The sequence below is a fragment of the Hyperolius riggenbachi genome, chromosome 1, assembly GCF_040937935.1.
Source record: "Hyperolius riggenbachi isolate aHypRig1 chromosome 1, aHypRig1.pri, whole genome shotgun sequence".
Classification (NCBI taxonomy): Eukaryota; Metazoa; Chordata; class Amphibia; order Anura; family Hyperoliidae; genus Hyperolius; species Hyperolius riggenbachi.
Genome location: NC_090646.1, coordinates 448,444,895 through 448,472,510, shown reverse-complemented (window position 1 = coordinate 448,472,510; position 27,616 = coordinate 448,444,895).

The window sequence follows — 27,616 nt, the reverse complement described above, 5'->3', positions numbered from 1 at the left end:
AGGTAAGTCCTCCTCTTCCCCCCAGCCATGAAAAATACCACGAGACGTTGAGCAGCACAAACCCCCTGCGACGCCTGCTGCGGTTGTTCTTCTGCCTCCTCCTCCTCCAAAGAAACATCTTCCTCATCATCCGAGTCTGACTCCTCTTCCCCACACGACTCTTCCTCCTCTTCCTCCTCCCCCCTCTGTGCTGCTGCAGGTGTTGAGGAAACATCTGGTTCTGATGAGAATTTATCCCACAACGCTTCCTCTCGTAACTGTTCCTGTTCACACTCCTCCACAGCTTGATCCACCACTCTACGCACGGCACGCTCCAGGAAGTAAGCATACGGGATCAAGTCGCTGATGGTGCCTTCACTGCGACTCACCAGGTTGGTCACCTCCTCAAACGGCCGCATGAGCCTGCATGCATTTCGCATGAGTGTCCAGTTGTTGGGCCAGAACATCCCTATCTCCCCAGACTGTGTCCTTCTACTGTAGTTGTAGAGGTACTGGTTGACAGCTTTCTCCTGTTCTAGCAGGCGAGAGAACATAAGGAAGGTCGAATTTCAGGCTATCGCAAATCAGGCGTCTCACCAGCACTTGTTTCTCCACTGAATATCGGCAAAGCGTGCCATGGTTGTGTAAGACCAGACCACCTGAAATGCCCACACAACTTCATGGCCTGCTTCAGGACATCCTCTAAGCCTGGGTACTTTGACACAAATATTTGAATGACTAGATTCAGCACATGTGCCATGCAGGGTACGTGTCAGCTTTCCCAAATTCAAAGCGTAATTGAGATTGCTGCCATTGTCACACACCATGTTGCTGATATCCAGCTGGTGCGGGGTCAGCCACTGATCCACGTGTTTGTTAAGAGCAGCCAGGAGAGCTGCTCCAGTGTGACTCTCCGCTTTAAGGCAAGACATGTCTAAGATGGTATGACATCGTCGTACCTGGCATGCAGCATAGGCCCTGGGGAGCTGGGGCTGTGTAGCTGGAGAGGAGATCGCAGCACCAGTAAAGTTGAACTGCCACTCAACCAAGGAGGAGGAGGATGTAGCAGGAGGAGAGGAGGTGGCAGGAGGCCTGCCTGCAAGCCATGGAGGTGTCACAAGTTGGTCCGTTGCACAGCCACATACTCCCTGCTTGCCATCAGTCACCAGGTTGACCTAATGGGCTGTATAAGTAACGTACCTGCCCTGACCGTGCTTGGCAGACCAGGCATCCATGGTCAGGTGGACCCTTGATCCAACGCTGTGTGCCAGAGATGACACCACTTGCCTCTCAACTTCACGGTACAGTTTGGGTATGGCCTTTTTAGAGAAATAATTGCAGTCTGGCATCTTTCACTGCTTTGTCCCAATGGCCACAAATTTACGGAAGGCCTCAGAGTCCACCAGCTGGTATGGTAACAGCTGGTGAGCTAACAGTTCCGCCAAGCCAGCTGTCAGATGCCGGGCAAGGGGGTGACTGGCAGAAATTGGCTTCTTCCGTTTAAAGATTTCCTTCACAGACACCTGGCTGCTGTGGGCAGAGGAGCAGGAACTGCTCAAGGTCAGAGGCGGAGTGGAGGAGGGTGGCTGTGAAGGTGCAAGGGAGATAGCGGCTGAAGATGCTGCACCTGAAGGAGGAAAAGGAGAAGGAGGATGGCTTTTCTGTTGTGTGCTGCTTTTGCTCAGGTGCTCTTCCCATTGCAGTTTGTGCCTTTTCTCCATGTGCCTTTGTAAGGTAGTTGTCCCTACGTGGGTGTTGGCCTTTCCACGACTCAATTTTTGGAGGCAGAGAAAACAGATGGCATTGCTCTGATCTACGGCAGACCCATTAAAAATGTCCAAAGCGCTGACCTCCCTGGGGTGAAGGCACTATGGTGGCATCAGCAGCTAACATTGAAGGGCATGTTGGCTGGCTGTCCATAGGTGGCGATACATGGCGCTGCCACCAGCTGTTTCTGATGACGAGCCACACCTGCTTCTTTCAGGAACTCGTCTCCTCCTCCTACTCCTCTCTGACTCCCCCTCTGAACTGTCCCCCTGTTCATCTCCTCTATTGGGAACATACGTGGCATCCGTATCATTGTCATCATCATAATAATCTTGCCCAGCTTCGCTTGCCTCAGACACCTCCAAAACTGCACCAACAGCAGGTACTTCATCATCCTTCTCCTCACACGTTACGTCCATAGTGTCGCCTAACTCAGACATATGAGGTGGAGTAAATTGCTTAGTGCCTTCATCTGGTTGTAACAATAATGGCTGTGCATCAGCGATTTCCCCACCAAATAACTCCTGCGATCTGTCAAATGCAGCAGATATGGTGCTTGTAGTAGCGCTGGTGGCTGTGGAAGATGAGGTGTTCTGAGTTAAATAGTCAACCACGTCCTGCCAATCTTGGGAGTTGATGGGACGTGCCTTCTTCTGAGCACTGTACTTTGGTCCAGGGCTGCACAAAATCACATCAGCATGAACTCGCAAAGACCTGCCAGGTGGCCTTCCTCTGGGTCTACCACTGCCACTACCTGTTTTGTCCGTTTTTTCCATATGGGGGGGGGGGGGGATGAAGTGAAAGGTATGCACTGACATGACTAATACAATGTGCAGTCACACAGGTTAAGCTAACAGGTATGCACGGAGTGGTATATCACACTGCATGCACTCACGTAGGTAGGTCGGTGCACTGTGAACAACAGGTAGGTATATGCAGTGATGGATGGGTATTACAATGTGCACCTGTCACACACAGACAGGTACCGGACAGGCACAGTGACATAGGGGGGGGGGGCTCACGTAGGTAGGTGGGTGCACTGTGAACAACATGTAGGTATATACAGTGATGGGTATTACAATGTGCACCTGTCACACACAGACAGGTACCGGACAGGCACAGTGAAACTGCATGCGCTCACATAGGTAGGTGGGTGCACTGTGAACAACAGGTAGGTATATGCAGTGATGGGTATTACAATGTGCACCTGTCACACACAGACAGGTACCGGACAGGTATAGTGACACTGCATGCGCTCACGTAGGTAGGTGGGTGCACTGTGATCAACAGGTAGGTATATGCAGTGATGGGTATTACAATGTGCACCTGGCACTGGCACAGTAGTCATTATACCACCAAGGGGCCAAAGGCCAGCTGCGACTGACTGACAGGGTTGTATATAATGCAAGTGGGCCACACAAAAAAAAATTGATCACAAGAACAAGATTAGCTTTCAAAAGAGCTGTTGAGGGTGCTTTTTTAGCAATAAGAATCAGCAAGGAGCAAGCTAAGAAACCTACAAGAGCCTAACTAAGCTTTCCCTATGAGTCTCTGCACAGACAGCAGCTTCTCTAATTACTGCAGGCACACAAGTGAGTCCAATGCCTGACGCTGCCTGCCTTTTGTAAGGGAGGGGGGAGGGCCTCCAGGAGGGAGTGTAGCCTGATTGGCTACAATGTGCCTGCTGACTGTGATGTAGAGGGTCAAAGTTGACCCTCATGATGCGCTATGGGGGCGTACTGAACTTCCGGAAAAGTTTGCGGTTCTCTGTGATCGCGAATCATGGAAGTTCGCCAGGAACCATTCGCCGGCAAACCGTTCGGGCCATCTCTATTGGTAACAGAATACAGAATCGCTACAAAATACAGAATTGGTAATTACAGAGACAAAAGTAACATGATGAATAATATAATAAAATAAAATGTATAATAAATTCAAAGTCACAAAAGAGTGAAAGAGGCCTGCCCTAGTGAGTTTACAATCTAAACAGATAAACATACACATATATAAGGATGTATTCACAAAAGGTGGGTAAATTAACACTATTTGCATGATGTGTGCTATACAAGCAACAAACGTGTGTAACGTGTGTGTTTCCCTAGCTATTTAACATGCTTTTTGTAGTTTGCATAATGCCAGGTAAACTGTACATGTATTTTACTGACCTTTTGTGAATACACATCATAGACACTTTGTTTGTAACAATCAAAATTCCTTTGAAGTGTACTAGAGGTGAATCATGGGTACAAAAACACATACTTACCTGAGAATTGGGAAGCCTCTGGATCCTATAGAGTCTTCCCACACTTTCCTCTGATCCCCCTTTGTTGAGTCTGCCCCCTTTTCATCAAAAATTCTGACAAGGGCCTGTTGGAATGAACATCAAGTCCGCGTTCCTCTTTAAATGCAAGCACAGCCATACTGCCCTTGGCCCTTTAACCTCCCTGGCGTTAACCCCGAGCCAGGGTTGGAAATCTGTAGCTCGGAGAAGTATCCCCAAGCTAGACTGGTGGTGACCGATGCAAAGGTCTATGCAGAGTATAGCGTGCAGTGGACATTTTCCCTCACCTTCCTGAGGATCCAGACGCCAACAGCCATTCTTCTTCCTGTCCTCCGAGACTCTGCATCCCCCTGGTAAAATCGCCGCCTGTTGTCATGACTGCAATCTCACTACAGATTTACAGCACCACCCAGAGTACGGAGGGAGACTGTAGCGCTGGTTCCCAGGGAGGTGAGTGAGTGCCGGGGCTGCTGCAGGCTTTCTGGTTACATGATTTTTTCTTGGTTTTAGCTTTTAGGGTCCAAAAGCATGCAAAAAAATGCACCGATTTCAGACCCTAAAATCTGGAAATAATCATACCGCCAGGGAGGTTAAACTGTAGTACATGGGCAGAGAAGATAAAGACTTGCCCATAGATTGCCCCTCATAGGTAAGTCAATGCTCGCTGCCCCCCCCCCCCAAAAAAAAAAAATTGTAAAGGTTGCTACACTTAGGATCACCTAGGTTCTGATTCAGTTTACAAAAGCTCCATTTTATTCACATTCAGGTCAAATGAAAGCTACATACAGTACCATAAATTGGTGTGGATAAAGGACAGTATGAGCATAATACTCATGGGACAAAAAGCTGTTACTGGATCAATGCTGTTAAAATCTTATCAATGTGGGCTCTGCCTCTGAATTAGACATACTCTCACTGCACGTCAGCTTTGTGCTTTGATGTTAATATGATTATTAATTCAAGTAAATACTCCCATTATGCACACCCAATTATTAATGCTGACAAGCTTGTCGGTGGATTTTCAGGAAATGCCAAAGCTGGAACAGGGGTGCTGAGAAGGATGGGGAAAGCCTCTTTAGGATCCAGAGGCTTCCCCCTCCTGAAGTAAGTACCTCTTAGGGGCACTTTTTTCTTACATGTTCACTTTAAGAGAAAGTGCAGAGAGAGAAACCTGAGTTAATTATGCCTTATATTAAATTAGCTAATAAACTCCTCAAACTCCTCCTACTCCAGAGCTGACCTAAAATTAAGATTTGATACTCAGCCAAGGCTTCCTCCTGCAGCATAAACTCATCCCACTCCGTCCTCCCATGGTCTGCCGTTTAGCCACGATCAGACCTGGTAATAGGCTCAGTCACATCCAGTAGACTCAGAAGGACATGACTAAGCCTGTTACTGGGGCTGATTGCCAATAGTTACATTGTTACATAGTTATTTGGGTTGAAAAAAGACATACATCTATCGAGTTCAACCGGAAAACAAAGTACAACCCCATCGTGCACCCTCACATATCCCTGTTGATCCAGAGGAAGGCAAAAAACCCTTACAAGGCATGGTCCAATTAGCCCCAAAAGGGAAAAATATTCCTTCCCGACTCCAGATGGCAATCAGATAAAATCCCTGGATCAATACCACCTGGAATTACCATGTAATTATAGCCAATAACTATAGCTGCTGAACGACAGACAGAAGGAGGACGGCGTGGGACTCAGATGGGTTTATGCTGCAGGATGATGCCCCGGGTCAGTATCAAATCTTTGTTTTAGGTAAGCTCTGGTTTCCTTTGAGACCATACATGCAGGCAGGGAAAATAAGAATACACCAAAGAGAGGAACTACAATATAAATCATAGCCGATAATTCTGCATCCAGACAGATAAGCTGAAGTCTAAAGGCTTAGACACATGCTATAAAATTATAGGCACAGTTTTGGGAAGCAACTTAGTGTGGGTGGTGGCTTAGTGCGGCGGTTGTGATGTGCAGGCGCAGCTGCGTGCACGCATACTTAAGTATGCACAGATGCACCTGTGGGCAGCGGCTAAGCGTGAGTGGTGCTGTTGTGGGCGGTGGCTTAGTGTGGGCTGCAGCTTAGTGCGGCTGCTTAGTGTGGGTAGCAGCTTAGTGTGGGTGGCGGATTAGTGCGGTGGTTGTGGAATTGGGGGTTTCCTGGTAGAAGAGCATCTGGAGTAGCAAGGACTGGTCCGCAGTGTGGAAGTCAGACAAAGATCAAGAACAGTAGGTGCAAAGCAGAATACATACAACAAATGCACTTCAAAGAGTAAAAACAGAAAGCACAGTTCATAAAGTATTAAAAAAACCTGCCATCTAAAACACAGAGAATAATGAAAAATGTGCAGAGGTGCTAACCCTCCTCCACAATATGCAAAACCAAAAAGTTCTGAATGGAATTCTATTTTAGTGCCACTTTAAATGCAACTCATTTACTCCAAATTTAATTTCAATTTTGCTGTGTGATGTTTGGAACAAAAATATAGCAGACTGAGCAATCTCAATGTTCTTCTTTGTACACATTTTAAGTGATGTGATTGATCTATTTAAAATGCATGACTACCCTGCCTACTTTAAAACATTTTCACGTCATTTCATTTAAGCTTTGCATTTTTTTACTGCTAAATAAATGCTATTTCAGCTAAATCTGCTTAGGCGAACATCTGGTGGTTAAGTTATTAACTTCCATTTGTTTTCTATGAATCTAGAATGCATGGTTATGCTATCATTCATCTAAAAACAGGAGCCAGATTTGAATTATATCCCATGAGACATCTTTACATTCAGGGGAACTAAATAATTCATATACTGTAGGCTGAGACTCTAAGAATTTTTTTTGTCTTCATTTTACAACGACATGGATTATTTAAAAGGTAAGGCAATGTATCAGTCTTGACTCTTGAACTATTGAAACACTTGCTCAAAAATTGTAGATTTTATGCGCCAACTATACTGTGAAGAAGGTAACGCAACGTACATGGCATACATACAGTGCTCCCCAACCCTGTCCTCAAGGCCCACCAATAGTGAATGTTTTGTAAAAAGGTATTCTTTTTTACAAAACGTTTTTTCTACCTATATAATGCATGTTTTGTAGAAATCCACACAGGCAGATAATCAGCTCTGCTGAGACACTAATGAGACCTGTGCATGTTTGTGGCTTTTTGCAAAACATGTACTGTTGGTGGGCCTTGAGGACAGGGTTGAGGAACTATGACATACAATCTTTAGATGGTTGCCTCTTGAAAGAAGAATGTACAGGTCATTCAGCTTGACATAACAAGAGATAACTGTGGATCAAATATTACCCAATAATGACCTATAAGTGATAGATATTAATGGGGTAAAAAGTGGCATATTGTAAAAAAAAAAAAAAATCTGCTTGCAGATATTTAACTCTATCTGTAGCTCCATGTACTTGACATATAATAAAGTCTTCACTGCGGTATTCATTCCACCTTCCTCCCCTTTGTAAGGTACCTCCCAATGTTATGGACTATGTATGTTGGTAACTCATGGGCAATGCCTATATACCAAAAATCCTCCCCCCCCCCCAAAAAAAAATACCAAGGAAAACAGTTTGGGTTCCCTTCTCCAAGGCACTCCTGACCTGGACACATAGGCTGCTGGCATGTATTTGACCTGAGGAAGCGGCTTAGAGAAATGTGTTGTCGTGCTGTAATGAAGATAAAAGCATTGAAGCTTTTTCATTAAAATGCTTTGCGAGTCACTGTTTTGTTTTTAATTTATACGATCTCGCTACTTCTTATCAACTGTTGGTTTACTCTTTGGGCCCCTCCTACACCCGTTCCAGTCTAACCCTTCCTCAAAGCCTTTTCAACTTGTTATCTCACATGTATTGTGGATTCCCCAGGGAAATTATAAGCCAACAAGTCAGGGACTCTGACAGCCAACAGAGAGACTAACAAGTTCTATAGCTTCTGTCTTCTCTATCCCATCCTTAAAGTTTCCTGGTTTATTTTAATGCCAAACAACCATCACACAGATGATTTAGTAATCGTTTTTCGAAGTGCTTGTTCTGAATCCTGCCTTTCGGAGAGAATCATACCATAACTCATTCCTTCAGAGAAACTTCCAACCCTAGTCCATGCCTTCATTACATCATGACTGGACTATTGCAATGCCCTCTATGCAGGCCTTCCAAATAAAGACCTACACTGTCTGCAGCTGGTATAGAATACTGCCACAACACTGTTAACAAGCAAATCTCGCCATTGCCACATAACACACCAATCCTTTGGTCAATATACTAGCTACCCATAAAATGGACAATCCTTTTCAAAATTGGCATGCTAACATTCAAATCCCTAAATGACCTAGGCCCTGGATACCTGAAGGATTTGTTGATACAGTGTCACATCTCCCACAACCTCTGAGCAAAAGGATCCAATAACTTGAACATCCCCAAAATCCAACTAAAAAACTTGGGAACTAGAGCTTTCGGTCGTGCCGTCACTACCCTTTGGAATGCCTTGCCAGACTTAATCAAGACAGCTCCAACCCTTGAAACGTTTAAATCAAAACTGAAAAGGCACCTGTTTACTCTGACATTGCTTTTACCCCTGTACACATCACTATGTCCTGATGTGAGACAAGCTTATGCGCTTTGGGTCCTATGGGAGAAAAGTGTTGTTATCAAAGAGGAGGTCCCTTGTTAATCTCAACCACCCTCAAATTCAAAAACTGCATCCAGAATTTCTAATGTGCCTCTTCTCTGAAGTTCCCTCCATGTTCAGCACTCTCCCACTTTGATTATGTCAACTACATCCTAAAAATTACCTTTTTCATGCAAGCTTATAATCTGTCCTAGGTCACTTTGGGTGATTACTGAACTATCACTTCTTCCAACTAGCTATGCATGAATCACATAGGTCTAGCTCATTTACAGCTTACTGGCCCTTCTAACCCCACCCACAATCATGTTTGTTCTAGTCCTTACCCCTTAGACAGCAAATTTGTATGGTAAAAGCCCTCTTTGCTATGGGCCCCTATGCGATTGCCTTTTTTTCTCGCAGGAGATGTTTTTACACCTTGTTAATTACGATAAACATTTTAAGCTTCTAGTAAGTAGAGATGGCCCGAACGGTTCACCGGCGAACTTCCATGGTTCGTGATCGCGGAGGACCGTGAACTTTTTCGGAAGTTAGGTCCGCCCTCATACTACATCATTACGGTCAACTTTGACCCTCTACATCGCAGTCAGCAGGCACATTGTAGCCAATCAGGCTACACTCTTTTCCTGGAGCCCCACCCTACCTTATAAAATGCAGGCAGCGTCAGGCATTGGACTCACTCGTGTGCCTGAAGTAATTAGAGAAGGGAGAGCTGCTTCTGATGCAGAGAGAGCTATTGGGAAAGCTTAGATAGGCTCTTGTAGGCTTGGTAGCTTGCTCCTTGCTGATTCTTATTGCTAAAAAAGTACCCCTCAACAGCTCTTTTGAGAGCTAATCTTGTTCTTGTGATCTATTTTTTTTTGTAGCCCACTTGCATTATATACAGCCCTGTCAAGTCAGTCGCAGCTGACCTTTGGCCCCTTGGTGGTAATTCCTACTGTGCCACTGCCAGGCCCAGCACATTCAGTGACTACCTATGTGTGTGACAGGCAGCTGCACATTTTTAATCCCAATCACTGCACCTGTTCACTGTTCAGTGCATCTACCTACCTACCTACCTACGTGAGCGCACGCATTGTTAATACTACCAGTCATTGCAGCTGTTCACGGTACCTGTGTGTGACAGCTGCACATTTGTAATCCCAATCACTGCACCTGTTCACTGTTCAGTGCCCCTACCTACCTACCTACGTGAGCGCATGCATTGTTAATACCACCAGTCATTGCAGCTGTTCACGGTACCTGTGTGTGTGTGTGACAGCTGCACATTTGTAATACCAATCACTGCACCTGTTCACTGTCCAGTGCACCTACCTACGTGAGTGCACGCATTGTTAATACCACCAGTCATTGCACCTGTTCACGGTACCTGTGTGTGCGTGTGACAGCTGCACATTTGTAATACCAATCACTGCACCTGTTCACTGTTCAGTGCACCTACCTACCTACGTGAGCGCATGCATTGTTAATACCACCAGTCATTGCAGCTGTTCACGGTACCTGTGTGTGTGTGTGACAGCTGCACATTTGTAATACCAATCACTGCACCTGTTCACTGTTCAGTGCACCTACCTACCTACCTACGTGATTGCACGCATTGTTAATACCACCAGTCATTGCACCTGTTCACGGTACCTGTGTGTGCGTGTGACAGCTGCACATTTGTAATACCAATCACTGCACATGTTGACTGTTCAGTGCACCTACCTACCTACGTGAGTGCATGCATTGTTAATACCACCAGTCATTGCACCTGCTCATGGTACTTGTGTGTGTGTGTGACAGCTGCACATTTGTAATATCAATCACTGCAGTGCATACCTGTAACCTGTTCAGTGCACCTACGTGACCACAAGCAGTGTAATATACCACCAGTCACTACACCTGTTCACGGTACCTGTGTGTGACAGCTGCACATTTGTAATACCAATCCCTGCATACCTGTTCACTGCACCTGTGTGACCGCAAGCTGTTTAGTATACCAGTCTGTGCATACCTGTTAACTGCACCTGTGTGACAGCTGCATATTGTACTGTACTACCAGTCACTGCATACCTTTCACTGCAGCTGTGTGACTGCACATTGTATTAGTCAAGTCAGTGCATACATTTCACTTCATCCCCCCGATATGGACAAAATAACAGGCAGAGGCAGAGGCAGACCCAGAGGCAGGCCACCCAGCAGGTCTGTTCGAGGCTGTGCTGACGTGATTTTGTGCGGCCCTAGACCAAAGTACAGTGCTCAAAAGAAGGCAGGTCCCATCAACTCCCAAGATTGTCAGAACCGTGAACGCAAACTTCCGCAAAAGTTCGGTTCGCGCAGAAATCACATTGAATGCTAAATTGCAGGCCTAAAGTGCTTTAAAACATATTGCATGTGTATACATCAATCAGGGAGTGTAATTAGAGTACTGCTTCACACTGACACACCAAACTCACTGTGTAACGCACCGCAAACAGTTGTTTGTGTAGTGACGGCTGTGCTGAACTGGTGTGCACCATGGCCAGAGTGCAGGCTGTGGCGGTTTTCAAGCCCATATGGTCGCTGGGCTGGTAGCTCAATGATAGAACAACAGTAACTGTTCAGCTGATCAAATTTGGTCCCCCCCCCTGAGACACTCATATAGCCATCAGTCATTGTTTCATTGTGATACGCAAGCCCCTTCACCGCGTCAAGGTAATGATCACGAAGGTTAATTGGCACATGTACATGCCTTTTGTTTTGTTGTTGCAGCTGCAGTGCAGCCAGAAAAATTAGGCAGGCATGTACACGGACCAGAAAAATTATTATAGTGGCCGCTGCTAGCAGCAGCCTTAAAAATTCAGGAATCCACCTGGAGTCCTGGACGCTGTTGGTGGTGGCGGAGAAGGCAGTCAAGTGGCCTGCAGGCAGAGGTGCTGTGTGGGGAGAAACTTAGTCTTGGGGCAGTCAGTCACACAGCGTGCAGGCAGAGTTGCTGTGTGTGGGGACTGACTTAGTCTTTGGGCAAACAGTAGCCCTCCGGGATCCATGCCTCATTCATTTTGATAAAGATGAGGTACTGAACACTTTTGTGTCTCTTCTCAGTGACAATGCCTCCAGCTGCACTGAAGGTCCTTTCTGACAGGACCCTTGAGGCAGGGCAAGACAGAAGTTGGATGGCAAATTGGGACAGCTCTGGCCACAGGTCAAGCCTGCACACCCAGTAGTCCAAGGGTTCATTGCTTCTCACAATGTCTACATCCACACTTAAGGCCAGGTAGTCAGCTACCTGCCGGTCCAGGCACCAGTCAACAATTAAAACCTAGCAAAGATTTTAGCCCTTCCATGGCTATTCACATTATCTAGTGTAAAACTTTTAATTAATTAAAACCAAGTAAATAACAACATTTAGGAGGCGCTGTAGTGACATATTGTAGAATGTAGAAAATAATTTAAGATACCCACTTTCATGTTAATTATCCTGGTTCCAGCATCAAAAACACATACTATATCTATATATTGATATATATAGTATATAACACCACCCTCCCAGTGATGTCACAGCCTAGACTACTTAGCTAGCATACTGATTCTCCTAGGGCATTCTGGAAGATCAGGTGTCATTTTTACTGACATACTAGCTTTGGAACACAGAGTAAACAAACATTCTGCAGAGATGCACTAACAATGTCATCACCTGTGATACATTTCAGAATGTAAATTAGGGATGAGGAAATATTTTACATTAGGCAAAGACTATAAAGGAATTTTTGGGGGAAAAAAAAAAAACAATCTTATTCATTACAATATTTTCAGTACAATTTGTTGTAAAATAAAATACATAGATGAAAAATGTACCTTCATTTGCTACTGCATAGCCTCCAGTTTTGTTTTACTGTTTTAACGTTTTGCTATAGTTTGTTTTCTTTTTCACTGGATAAAAGTTTATGTTTCTATACCCTCTTAGGACAAAAATCAAACACTCAACACTGGTTATAAGAGGGCATGGAAACATTTTGACTTCTTTATTTTCCCTGCGGTATTAAAAAAGGGAATTAAACACAGTAAATCATTATCAGTGAGAAAACTTGAAGAACATCAAGAAGACAAATGTGCGGGCAGTTGCTGATGTCTGTCCTTTATGGTAGTTAGTGTTTTATTGAGAATTTTAATAGAAAGTATGCATCAAATAAATATCTGATCATTAAACACATTTATCTTATTGATTCACATCTCAGTCTATACAGTATCTGCAATTCCAGTGCTTATTAGCTGGATTGTTTCATCTAGAAAAGGGTTGTTAGGTTAGTGAACTAAACTGTTTGGTGCAAATGGCAAAGCATTAAAAAAAAAAAAAAAAAAAAAAACGAATCAAGTTTCTGCTTTTCTCATTAAAAGGTAGAAATATATGTTATTTAGTATGGATTGAAGAAATAACTATATCTGCTGGCCTTTTGCCTTTGTTGTGCAAGACTTTCAGATGATGTGCTGAAGAGTCTGTTGGAAGTTACAGACCTGTTCAAAATAAATGGATTATAAAAACTAGAGTCAATATTTTTACTCAAAATATATTGGCAAATAAAAATAAACTGATTAAAGCCAATGGTAATCGAAAGAAATCAAACAAACAGATACTTATCTAAGGAGATGGAAGGCTCTGGGTCCTACAGAGCCTTCCCGCACCTCTCATGGTCCCCGCATTCCAGCACTGGCTCCCCGGCAGCAGTATTCCACCGATCACATACTCACGCATGTGCAGTACAGAGCCACCCATCTTTGGGAGCACTTGGGCTCCCGAATCCTCCCGCGGCCGACCTAATTCTCACTTGAACCCTCCCGCTATCAATGCTGAGCCCTAACTTTCCCCTCACCTATGCAAAAACCTAACATACCCCCCCAATAGCTGCCTAATCCTAAGCAAGCCCCCAAAAAATGTCTAACCCTAACCAACTCCTACAACCAATGCATAAGCCTAACAGACCTTCTCAACCAATGCCTAACCCTAACCAAGCCCTCAACTGTTGCCTAACTATAACCAACCCACCAAACCTATGCCTTACTCTAACAGACCCCCCAACCAATCCCTAGCCTTAAATACCTACAAACCTATGCCTAACCCTAAAAGACATCCTTATTTCTGCCTAACCCTAACTGACTCCCTTCAAATTTATACCTAACACTAACTAACCTGTCAGTACAAATATGTAGTTTGGGCACCACCATAGGTTAATAGTGGCAATTATTAACTATAAGTTGTAATTTAAGAGGCTGAGGCTTAGATAGTAGGCACATGCCTAAAGGCCACTGCTTCAATAGTAGGCACATGTCTTGAGGCAACGGATACTGATACTATAAGTTGGCAGAATATAGACCCAGCTTGCTGTTACCTGCCTTCTCCTTGAACACCAAATTCAGATGTTTTTCAAGGAAGAACAGGGAACTCCCGGAACTGTATACAATTACTTGCTTCTGTGGCTGCACATATAGTATTGTGCACATGGGGCACTGGTGCTTGTTCTATTTCAAAATTCTTCTTTTAACACAAGGTTTTGTCTGTGTATAGTGCTCATGTAATGTCATACGGCACTGTTGCCTGTTCTATTTTGAAGTCCTTTTTAGCATGATTTTCTGTTTTAATTATGATAAGGGGAGCATGACCTACAGTACTATGTGACATATGTTGATGAGCACAGTTTAAGTCAATAGGTATTGTGTGCCTATAGGCTCCAGGTATGAAAATCTGTCTGGGACAGGCTTCCTGGCTGAAAAAAAAATCAATGAATAAGCCTTCACATCTGAGCTAGAGTTATTAAATATAATCATTTAGTGGCAGAGGTTTACAAAGCATCACTTGGGTCATATCATACAACAGCATGTGGCCAGGGCCAGCAGTTGAATGTGGGGGGGGGGGGGATTGTGCAATTTCCTTGGGCACCAACCAGGGGCATAGCTAAAAATGATTGGGTCCCATAGCAATATTTTGAAAGGTCCACTTTACTCCTTAAACCTCCTACCCCAAGCCCCCAACCCATAGACCAATGAATATTTTCCATCTTGTCAAAACAATCTTTTCAATCAATTTTAGGTCAAAATTCAATCAGACTGAACAGAAAACCCCCATTAATGAGGTGGAGTTAGCACTCTGAAGGTAGCCATACATTATAATTTTTTCTGATCAAATCTGTGGGGAATCTATTGCCTCCCTTTGCCCAACTGAATGAATCTCAATTGGATCGGGCACATGGAGGCAATAGGAAGTCTATTAAGCTGCCATAGCACTGTGCTGAATAGAACACTGCAATGCTGTGACTCCATTGATTTTTTTTTATAGCATTCAGGTTGAAATGTATAGCTAATCACTGGGCAGTGTATGGCAGTAACTGATCCCTCTGATCAGATTCTGATCTGAGAGGCCTCAGGTGGCTGTCTATAAATGTATGGCTTCTTTGACTGTTCTATGACATTTTAAAATACATCTCCTCCTACGGGAGCCTTTAAAATGGAGGTGCTGGTGGGGTAGGGGTAATTGTTACCTGTGTGTGTGGGGGGGGGTGGGGGTAATCAGTAGCCCCCCAGCCCAGGGCCCCCTCCATGCTGCCTCCTCTGCTCTCCATTGTTACATGAATAATAAGACTGGTGAGGAAATGTGCACTGGGAGATACAGTACACTCTTGTACAACATCTTCCTGTAGTTCATTAGTGTACTGTGTGCTACATATTCCGGCACGCAGCCCTCATTATTCATGTGAACATGAGACCAGAAGGGAGACTTTGGCACCACTGTTTCCTCTAAGTAGCATTTGCATCTCTGCTGAGTGGTTTTGCAATGGCAAGTTTGGCAACTTGTCTGACTCTGCAAAAACATTGCTTGTAGAGTATTTTAAACTGTTTTGGTGCTTATAGTGTTTGTAAGCAAAGTTTTCAGCTCAGCAGTCACTTTTGCAGCTCTGGGGCTTGATTCACTAACCGGCGCTAAGCCGGTTAGTGAGCCCTATCACTTAGTGGGCGCAAACCACGGCACTAAGTAGTTTTCGCCCACGCATCACTGTCAGTCCTGCCCAGTGCGTGCATCGAGTGCCCCCGAAACAGCGCATCAAAAAGCTGCTTAACGGGCACCCGATGCGCCATTTTTGGCACACCAGGTGTGACGTTTAAGGGGCAGTGGGTGCGACGATAATGTCGCACCACATGCGATTAACCGCGATGTGCGCTGAGTGTGCATTGAGCGGGCTGGGCGCGAAGTAGCTCTGCGCGGCCGTTAGTGTGCGTAGAGCTACTTATGGGGCACTAAGGGCTCGATTCATCATTGTCTTTGCGATAGCTTTTTCCAGTTCGTTAAATTAGCGAATTCGAAGTTTATCGATTTCTAGTTGTATTCATCAAGGTTTTTCCGCATTCGGTGTGAATTCAATAACCATGTCGATATTTCCATTTTACAGCGGTAATTTAACACAAGGCCATAAGATTCCCGTGGAATTGTGGGTAAAAAGGCAATCCTTTGAACACCACATAGCAACATCCCGAATAGGGCTTAACACCTGGACCAGGATTCTGGAAGTGGTTTGGGACAATCCCACAATTTTGCCAGCTACGGCTTGATAGGAGCCTTTTCTGAAAAAGTGTAGTGCAGCTAGCAATTTAGTTAACCCTGGCACTGCCTGTGTTCTCTTACAAGATGATTCAAGAGAAATGCAGATGTCATGGTATAGCAAATAAATCCATTCTCTTGCAAATTGATGTAGTTCTCGACCTTATTCTTGCCCATCTGCGCCTTTGAATCACTCTCAGCTGATACCTAACCACTTCAAATGGCTCCATCTTCTCTGTCAGCAATGATCTGACATGAATAATGACAGAGCAGTGAAGGAGAGAACTAATCCTAAATTTAACGCTAAACCACGCCCACTTTCATTTTTATGAATTGCACTTTCTTCCGTTTTACCGCATCATTACCGAATGATTACCGAATGCTCGCTAACAGCTGTAGATAACTTTGATGAATCCTAAAATCAACTTATCGAGTTCGGTATTTTACCGAGCTGTCGGTAATTGATTCGATAAGTCTTGATGAATCGAGGCCTTAGAGGCTTTTCACAGCGGCGCTAACACTTAGCGCCAATTTGTGAATCAAGCCCCTAGGGTAGAGTGTAGTTTTCATCACAACCCTACACATTGCTCATTCATTTTCATTCATGTGTATTAAATGCATTTTTCCAGTCTCCCTGGATGCAGCCATCTTTTATACTGTGCCTCATGACACACAATTTGGCCACGTTGTAAGTGGCCATGTTGTAATGTTCAGTCCTGACATTATTCACTCACAACTGCACAAAAAAGTTGTCTAGATGACAAATGATACTTGACAAGTGCACTTGAGCTCATATAGGTGGTTGCATTTTGCAACAAGGGCAGTGCCACCTAAAAAACTTCTCTCTAGCAACAATGTCAGCATGGTGGCGTGGTGGATAGCACTCTCACCTTTTAGCACCGGGTCGCCGGTTTGAATCACAATCTGGGCACTATCTGCAGTTAGTTTGTTTGTTTCCTCTCACATCCCCCAAAAACCATACATATATTCTTCCCCCTAATTTGGTTCTAAACTACCATGGACACAGGAGTGGGGCAGGGATTAGATTGTGAACTCCTCTGAGAGACAGTTAGTGACAAGACTATATATACTCGGTAAAGTGCTGCAGAAGATGTCGGTGCTATATACATACTGAAAGTAATAATAATTATATACATACTAAAAGTAATAATAATGTCAATTAAGCCAAGCCATACTTCTTCCATCCCCTGTATGTGAAATAGGCATAAGTAAGATCAGGTCATTGTACGTCTACACTCTGCACTTTTTCTTAAGAATGGAACCAGTTTATGGCCCTGAAACAATTGTCAAGTCGGTGTTCGGATAACTGCATTGAGACATCGGTGTGCTGACCTGATGTTACTTATGCCTCTGGAATTTTAAGGTGACGTGGCTTAGCACCCAGGTCAAGCACCCAATGTGTGGGTAAGGTGTGCCACTCCCAAAAAAACTGTATGTGACAAAAGCCATTATTAAAGCAATATCACTCAGTAGGAATATGGAGCCTGTGATTTTGTTAATATGCACCTCTAACCTCTCCACTGGATGCCTCTGTATATGCATGTATACTGTATGCAGCAGACATATACCCCCTGCATATCAGCAAGATCTCCAATGAATGTAAACTGAAGTATTGTAAAGGAACGTATATCTTTTCTCTACACACTAAAGCTGGTAACCTGTTTTTGGCACCAATTCTGAAGTACAGAGAACATGTAGGAAGTAGAGTGTGTATCAGCGGCTATGCAGAGTATGTATTGCTTGCAGGAGTAAAACGAGTAAAACTAGAACATTCAAAGTGCAGACTAGGGCCTCGATTCATCAAGACTTATCGAATCAACTATCGACAGCTCGGTAAAATACTGAACTCGCTAAGTTGATTTCAGGATTCATCAAACTTATCTACAGCTGTTAGCGAGCATTCGGTAATCATTCGGTAATGATGCAATAAAACGGAAGAAAGTGCAATTCATGAAAATGAAAGTGGGCTTTGTTCAGCGTTACATTTAGGATTAGTTATCTCCTTCAATGCTCTGTCGTTATTACTGTCAGATCATTGCTGACAGAGAAGATGGAGCCATTTGAAGTGGTTATGTATCAGCTGAGAGTGATTCAAAGGCGCAGAAGGGCAAGAATAAGGTCTAGAACTATAGCAATTTGCAAGAGAATGGATTTATTTGCTATACCAGGACATTGGCATTTCTCTTGATTCATCCTGTAAGAGAACACAGGCAGTGCCAGGGTTAACTAATTTGCTAGCTGCACTACATTTTTTTCAGAAAAGGCTCCTATCAAGCCGTAGCTGGTGAAATTGTGGGATTGTCCCAAGCCACTTCCAGAATCCTGGTCCAAGTGTTATGCCCTATTCGGGAATGTTGCTATGTGGTGTTCAAAGGACTGCCTTTTTATCCACAATTATACGGGAATCTTATAGTCTTGTGTTAAATTACCGCTGTAAAATGGAAATATCGACACGTTAACGAATGGTTACCGCATTGTTATCGATATTTTATCGAATTCACACCGAATGCGGAAAAACCTTGATGAATACAACTAGATATCGATAAACTTAGAATTCGGTAATTTAATGAACTGTAAAAAGTTATCACAAAGACAATGATGAATCGAGGCCTAGGTTTTCCTAGCTGATTCTAATAAACAAAATTGCAATGTAAAAAACAACAAATGGAAGGTGTTATTATCCGACTCATAAATTCCTTGCAGCGCTGGGTCCCCAGTTTGAATCCCAGCCAGGGCACTATCTGCAAGGAGTTTGTATGTTCTCCCCGTGTCTGTGTGGGTTTACTCCGGGCACTCCGGTTTCCTCCCACATCCCAAAAAACATACAGATAAGTTAATTGGCTCCCTTGACCCTAGACTACAATACATACACTACCTGATACATACATAGACATAGGACTCTGGTAGGGATTAGATTGTGAGCTCCTTTGAGGGACAGTTAGTGACAAGACTATATACTCTGTATAGCACTGCGATGTTGGTGCTATACAAATACATAATAATAATAATAGTTATAGGGGGGTGAAGCTGAACTTACTAAACTTTACTTGCAGTGAAAAGATAACAAGCCATTACTGTGAAAATAAAAACTCCCTAAGAGGCAGCTGCATGTCAGCTATAAGAGAAGGAAAATTTGTATCTGAGGCTTCTTAAGGTGGCCACTGACGATCAAATTTCCAACGAAAAATTGTTCGAGTGATCAGAAATTCTGATCGGATTGTTTTAAAATAAGCTCCGTTGATGGGCACAATAAATTACATACGATTATAAAATCAGACATCCAATTGAATTTTTGTCAAACAAAATAAGGATTTTCTTGTTGGTTGTGATAGATAGGAAGCAAAAATTGGTTCATTGATGATGTAATGAACAATTTCATTTTTCGCTAGAAATTGGATCGTTAGTGGCCACCTTTACAATGGTATTGTCTTTGTGACACAATCCCCCTTTATGTGTTCTCCTCACATCTTCCTGAAACCCACAGATTTTAAAAAGTCTAACAAAGGAATACATTTCTTTAAAGGACACCTGAACTGAGAGGGAATATCTATTTCTAACCTTTTAGCAGCCCTGCTTGCGTCATCTTGTGTGAGATAGTGCAGGGCGGGGCATTCTCAGGCAGCTGATCTTGTTTTGCTGCCTAATGCAGCAATGCAGAGCAGGCGGCAGGGAGCTGGTGTAGTCACCTGTTCCTGACAGCTAAATCAGCTTCTCCTCTCCTCCACCTGCGGCGCTGCACTCCTGACATCCTCTTCTAAGTCCAGATCACATGATATGACATTTTTCATCAGCTCTTCTACCCGACCAGGCGGCGCTGCAACTCTGACATCATCCTCTGGGTTCTGATCACATCACATCATGTGATCAGGACTAAGAAGACATGTTGGGATTGCAACGCTGCCCCAGGTGGAGGAAAGAAAAATCAGATCCAGCTGTCTGGACAGCTAACTATGACAGCTCCCTGCCGCTGTGCATAACCTGTCAGGCTGGGGAAGGTACACTTCAACAGCAACAGAAAAAATGTGGCTTTGTTGCACTTGCACACGTGTAGTGCAAATAACATTTTACTTTAGTGGCTGCTAAAGGGTTAAACAATACCAGTTGCCTGGCTGTCCTGCTGATCATCTGCCTCTAACACTTTTAGCCGTAGAGCCTGAAGAAGCATTTCTGATTGAAGCCTGACTGGATTAGCCACATGCTTGTTTCAGGTGTGTGATGCAACCAAACATCAGCAGGACTGCCAGGAAACTGGTATTGTTTAAAAGGAAATAAACATGGCGGCCTCCACGTCCCTCTCAGCTCAGGTGTCCTTTAACTACTTGCTGACGGCTCCACGCCAATTGGCGTGGACACGGCAGCAGACCCAGGACAGCTCCACGCCGCTTGGCGTGAACAGCCTTCTATGGGGCTAGCAGAAGAACGCGTACAGGCTGTGCGTGCATCTCCTGCTTGGAAGTCTCCCAGCCCCGATCGCTGCTCGTAGACTGTTAGACGTGAAACCGCCATCTAATAACTTTGTACAGTGCTGCGATCTGCATCTGTGTCACACAGCTGTCCCCTCCACAGGCTGGGGAGTGATCGGCTGTCATAGACTGAAGCCTATGACAGCCGATCATGCTGATTGGCTGGCAGGGGGAGGGAGGGAGGGGGAATAACAAAATAAATTAAAAAAAATAGTAAAATTTTATAAAAAAAAATAAAATAAAGTAAATACTTATAAAAAAATAAATAAATAAATAAACAACTGTGGGGTGATCAGACCCCACCAACAGAGAGCTCTGTTGGTGGGGAGAAAAAGGGGGGGGTCACCTGTGTGCTGTGTTATGCGGCCCTGCAGCTTGGCCTTAAAGCTGCAATGGCCCAATTAACAAAAAATAGCCTGGTCACTAGGGGGGTTTAACACTGCGGTCCTCAAGAGGTTAATTCTAAAATTGCAAATATAAAAATCTGATATAAAAGCATGTATGTCTTTATAATTTGTGTATCCTAATCCTTGAACTCTGTAATCACTTTTGTAATAAGGGAAACTGTTATAATTCTATTTACATGCTCAAGGCTGAGAAGCATTGCCAAGTCTTCCTCCCATTATCATAGTGTTTAATCAGCTGCCCTGTCATATGTGCTTCACCACTTGACCTTTTGCTGCCATTAGTAAACTATTTTCTGCTTATTTGTCTTTGCTGATTCAGGTGAAAAATCATAAAGTAAGCAGTGCTGTGCTGCTATAACATAAACGAAGAGTGCTTATTAGTTATAGACTAAATTTAAATAATAAACTCAATATCTAACTCTGTCCAAAATGCTTTGGAAAAGTTTGATGGAAGTGTATCTAAAATGGGCCAGTATTGCTAAGTGTACTCCCTCTACTGGAAAGGTAGTCAAGATCTGTCCATCTCTAGTGCATTTTCTTGCCTCATCGTTTAATATAGCCAGCTCATCTTAGGAATTTCTGAAAATATCACAGTACCAATTTTAACTCATGGAAAAAAACAAGCTGAGACATAATCATGGTGAATTTCACAGATTAACGCACTGCATAGCTAAGGCAAATACTTCCCTTTATATTCTTGTACATGGTGGCAATTATTGGGTTACAATCAAGATAACAAATATGGTGTTGTAGCTTCAGTGAAATGAAAGCAGATGGTGGTTTACTTGTTCTTCAAATTAGAACACACATACACTCCCCAAAAAATATGCGAAAAGAGAAGAAAACACAGAGAAATTATGACCAATCATGGATGATAATCATGATTTTACCGTGAAAATTTGCAAACCAAAAATTCACGATAAGCCCAATTGACTTTACTGGCAGCAGAACATCAAAACCTTCAGGGCATCTCTGCAGCCACAGTTTAGCTTAGGTGTACAACATGTACAAAAAGCCGGACAGTGGCATGGCAGAGAGGGATCAATAGCAACATTTTCCTAGAAAAAAAAACATTTATTTTATTTTTTTCATGCATAAATGCCAAAAATCTCATATAGTTTGAAGATTTTTCAAATAAAGGTCTTAAGACGGGACGCTGCGTGTACCTGCCTAAAAATTGTTATGTGCAACCAGTGTCTGAGATTATGGAAACATTTTGTATTTATCTGCCTTAACCTCCCTGGCGGTAAGCCCGTGCTGACCACGGGCTATGCCGCCGAGAGGCACCGCTCAGGCCCCGCTGGGCCGATTTGCATAATTTTTTTTTGCTACACGCAGCTAGCACTTTGCTAGCTGCGTGTAGCATCTGATCGCCGCCGCTACCCGCCGATCCGCCGCAATTCCTCTCGCCGCGGCCCCCCCCCCCCCAGACCCCGTGCGCTGCCTGGCCAATCAGTGCCAGGCAGCGCTATGGGGCAGATCGGAGTCCCCTCTGACGTCACGACGTCGATGACGTCGGTGACGTCATCCCGCCCGTCTCCATGGCGACGGGGGAAGCCCTCCAGGAGATCCCGTTCTTTGAACGGGATCTCCTGATCTCCGATCGCCGGAGGCGATCGGAGGGGCTGGGGGGATGCCGCTGAGCAGCGGCTATCATGTAGCGAGACTTTGTCTCGCTACATGAAAAAAAAAAAAAAAAATTTAAAAAAAAGATTTGCTGCCCCCTGGCGGATTTTTTGCAAACCGCCAGGGGTGTTAACATTTTACATTGCAGCCACAGGATGTGAGGCCTGGAAAACTGGGCAATTACTGCCTAAAACATTGTTCCTGCAGCAACGCTGGAGGTCTGCAAAACTGTGACAGAGCCCAGAAAAATTGCAATTACCTGCTGAATAAATATTTAAATGTCAGCCTCTGTATAAGAGAAAGGCCAGAAAAATTGGGCAATTACCTGCCAATACTGTAAATATCTACATTTCAGCCTCTGTATGGCCAAAGCCAACTGAAGTAGGACCAAATGAGATACTGAGTGATGTGCTGGTGGTGGTGCAGTATAGCTGTGCCTGTGGTCGGGGTGGACATTAAAGGGGTTCTCCCGTACATAAGAAGAAGCTAAAATGGACACATACCTGGGGCTTCCATCGGGGCTTCTATCGGCCCCTTGCAGCTGGAATGTCCCGCGCAGAAGGCTCCGATGCGCCAGCACTGAGCTAATTATTTGTCTAACTAGACAAATAGAACTGCGGCTGCGCGGGGGTGGCCGCACACATGCTCGCTCCCGCGTGCGGCAGCAAAGTTTTCTTGTACTGCGCCTGCGCAGTAAGCTCCGCTGACGCGCACGGGGGCAAGCACAAAAAAAATTATGCTGGCCACAAAAGTGATGGAAAAGATGTTTCAAGGGGTCTAATACCTGGAGGGTTGCATGTCGGAGTGGGATACACGCCAAAAGTCCCGGGAAAAAATCCGGATTGGACGCAAAGCAGCGTTTTAAGGGCAGAAATCACATTGAATGCTAAATTGCAGGCCTAAAGTGCTTACATCAATCAGGGAGTGTAATTTGAGTACTGCTTCACACTGACACACCTAACTCATTGTGTAACGCACCACAAACAGCTGTTTGCGTAGTGACGGCCGTGCTGGACTGGTGCGCACCATGGCCATTGCTCTTCCTCACTCAGTGATGTCAGGTAATGTCTGACTGCCTTATCAACTTTTAATGGTTCTTTCTCTAACATAGTTAAAGCTTACATCTATTTTTTTAAATTACTTTTTCTGCTGGCTGTTCACTGCCTGTAACGAGAATCTGTTATGGAGGGCAAGTCTGCCATTGCGAGTGACCACGGGTATTGGCCGGGGAATCAGGGTTCGATTCTGGTCCGGAGTGGGAGCCTGAGAACTGGCTACCACCACCGCACATCCAAGGAAGGCAGCAGGCACACTGTGGGCAAAGGAGCAGGAACGGCTACCACACATCCAAGGAAGGCAGCAGGCATGGCATGCAGGTCCCGAGGAATATGAAATCAGCAAGGAGCAAGCTAACAAGCCTACAAGAGCCTAACTAATCTTTCGCTATGAGAGAGTCTGCAGCAGCTGTCCCTTCTCTAATTAGTGCAGGCACACGAGTGAGTGTAATGGCCGGCGGTGCCTGCCTTTTATAAGAGGGGGAGTGGCTCCAGGAGGGAGTGTAGCCTGATTGGCTACAATTTGCCTGCTGACTGCGATTTAGAGGGTCAAAGTTGACCCTAATGGTGCATTATGGGGGTGAACCGAACTTCCGGAAAAGTTCGCCTTAGATGGGAAACGCGAACCACCGGAAGTTCGCCGGGAACCGTTCGCCAGCGAACCGTTCAGGCCATCTCTACTGTTATGTCACTTAGGTCCATCAATGCCAGGGGAAATAGCTCTCCTGAGCAATCCAATTCATCTGGAGCGGATGAGGTGGGCCAGGCAGTATATAAAAAGAAACTTACAGTATAGGTAGCCAGGTACTGCTATCCCTGGTACAGGGGCCAGGTATAGGTGCCCCCAGTATAGGTAGCCTGGTATAGGTGCCCCCAGTATAGGTAGCCTGGTATAGGTTCCCCCAGTATAGATATCCTGTATAGGTGCATCCTTTATGGGCAGCCTGGTATAGGTGCCCCAATATAGGTAGCCTGGTATAGCTGCCCCCAATATAGGTAGCCAGGTATAGGTGCCTCCAGTATAGATAGCCTGGCATAGGTGCTTCCATTATAGGTAGCCAGGTATAGGTGGCCCCAGTATTGATAGCCAAGTATAGATGCTCCCAATATAGGTAGCTTGGTATAGGCGCCCCCAGTATACATAGCCATGTATAGGTGCCCCCAGTATAGATAGCCAGGTGTAGGTGGCCCCAGTATATCCAGGTATAGTTGACCCCAGTATAGATAGCCAGGTATAGGTGATCCTAGTACAGATAACCAGGTATATATGTGCTCTTTGACATTCTTAAATGTCAGCACAGCAGAAATGACACCCCTTTCTTTAATATTAGATAACAATAAAAAAATGTAAATGCTTGCAGGCGTGATGATGACAATATAACACACTAGTGCATGGTAAACACACTAATGTGCAACTAGGTTTCTCAAAATGTCAGCACAGCGAAGTGACACCACTTTTTTTAACTACTTGCGGACCAGGCCCGTTGAATCAACGTCCAGCAGGTGGTGGTACCGTTCTGACCGGACGTTGATTCAACGTCCAGCGCTAACAAACCATCCTGATGCGATCGTGCGCACCCAGAGGGGGAGATTAAGCTGTCATAGGACAGCTGGCATCTCCCCCGAGTGATCAGCAGCCATCGCGTATGGCTGCTGATCATGTGATTACTACGGTCACCGGCGGATCATAGTGATCCACTTTGACAGCAGCGGCGGCGGCAGGGGGGAAAGAAGAGGATCCACTCACCTCCCTGCCGTTCCAGCAACGATCGGCACCCCCTCTGCTCTGGCCAGCATCTCTGCTCCGTCTGACGTCAGCGCCGGGTCCCGGCTTGATGACGTCATCAAGCCGCAACCCGACCTGAGTGTCATTTGGAGCAGAGATGCCGGCTGGAGAAGAAGGGGGCTACTAAGGCTCATCGCTGGAGCCTGGAAGGTGAGTGATGGCTGCTGCGCACAGGGGGGACACTTGCCACCATGGGGGGGACACTGCCCCACCAGCCACAGATGGGATCTGGCCGCCCGACCCCCCCAAATGCGCGCACCCCCCTCCACTGCAAAATGCCCTGGTCCTTAAGGGGAGGTTAGATGGCCGGTCCCCAAGTGGTTACTGTCAGATAACAATAAAAAAAATGTAAACCCTCACATGGATGATGATAGAAATATAACACACTAGTGCATGGTAAACACACTAACGTGCAACTGGGTTTCTCACAATGTCAGCACAGCAGAAGTGACACCCTTTTGTATGTCAGGTAACAATGAAAAACATTAACCACTTGCAGGGCATGATAGTGACAATATAACACACTAGTGCAATGTGCACCATAAACGAGGTGCAACTGGATTGTCACAATTTCAGCATAGCAGAAATTGCACCACCTTTTTATGTCAGATAAAAAACTAAAAAAATTTAAATGTTTGCAGAAGTGATGAAAACTTATGTCAGTTCAGGAAATTATATTAGCCCTGTATTTATTTGCTCTCCAAAAACATTTAATTTGAAAATTGGATAGTTGCCATGAAGGTTGTTTAGTTAGCAGCTGTAGGAGGATAGTGGGCAAGAAGTTAAAAGGGTTTGCACAGTAGGCATTTGTCACAGTAAGGCCCGGTTCACATCTGCGTTTTTTCCCGCAACGTAAGCGGAACGTATACTGTACAAACGGAACAGATATGAATGGATCCAATGTTAACCTATGGATCCATTCACATGCGTCCATTGGTACGGGTACGTTCCGTACGTTCCGGCCCCCGGATCCAAAAAAAAGCAGCAGGCCTTAATTTTCCGGACAGTTCTGCTTAGCGGAACGGATCCAGAAAAAAAATACTGCAGCATTGAGGCAATGGGAAACGGAACGTTTCTTCACACTAGTGAAGAAACAGACCTTTCCAAGGTGGATGGGGGCATGGGCCGACACGTTTTTGAGCAACGGGAGGGTGAGGGGAGGGTGCAGCAGCCAAGCGGGTGGGCTAGGGAGGCTTAATACATACCTAATCTGGTGCAGCAGCTGTCGGTAGAGGCTTCCGTCTTCTTCCGTGTCATGTGACTGCATGACGCGCTGTGTAATCACAGCGGAAGAAGAGGAAGCCTCTACCAACGGGTGCTGCACAAGATTGGGTATGTATTTGCTGAGTGAAAAAGGATCCGATCAATCATTGATCAGATCCGTTTTCACTATGTGAACGGGCCACGGACTGAGCCATCCGGATCCGGTGAAGCGGACACAGGATCCGCTCACCGGATCCTTTTTGGCCAAAAACGCAGATGTGAACTGGGCCTAACAAAAAACTTTGACAAGACATAAGTTGTGAAGAATCTGGGCACCAGCAAATAAAGTCCAAACCGTCACCTTTATTGCATCCTCAAAACATCCAACATAAATTGCAAAGTGTATCGCCTGACAGCCATTTCGCAGGGTATCCCTGGTACCCATAAGGGGGATCTTTATGCCCTCACACTGTAGGAGTCTTAGAATTGTGTGTCAATAGCTACTACCACACCCTGGGGACTTTCTATGGTTATCCTGGGTCATTTCTGTTCTCCTTGGTTTTGCTCATCTGCCTGGACATTGTTAACATAAGTGTCGACTTACAAGCCTGTGCTGTATCCCAAATAGATTAATTGATTAGTTTTTCCATGCTTGTTTCAAAGTTCTAGAAGTCATATGCAGTTATTATTCTCCTATATGTACTGTGGTGGCTGCTATGTGATTTAAACAGTGAATTTGTTTTGTTTCTTAGGTTGACCAATTCTCTGCACAGGTCACGGTTTGTTTGCTGTTCGTGGGGATCCAGTATGATGCACCCGGAAGGGGCATGGCTTTGT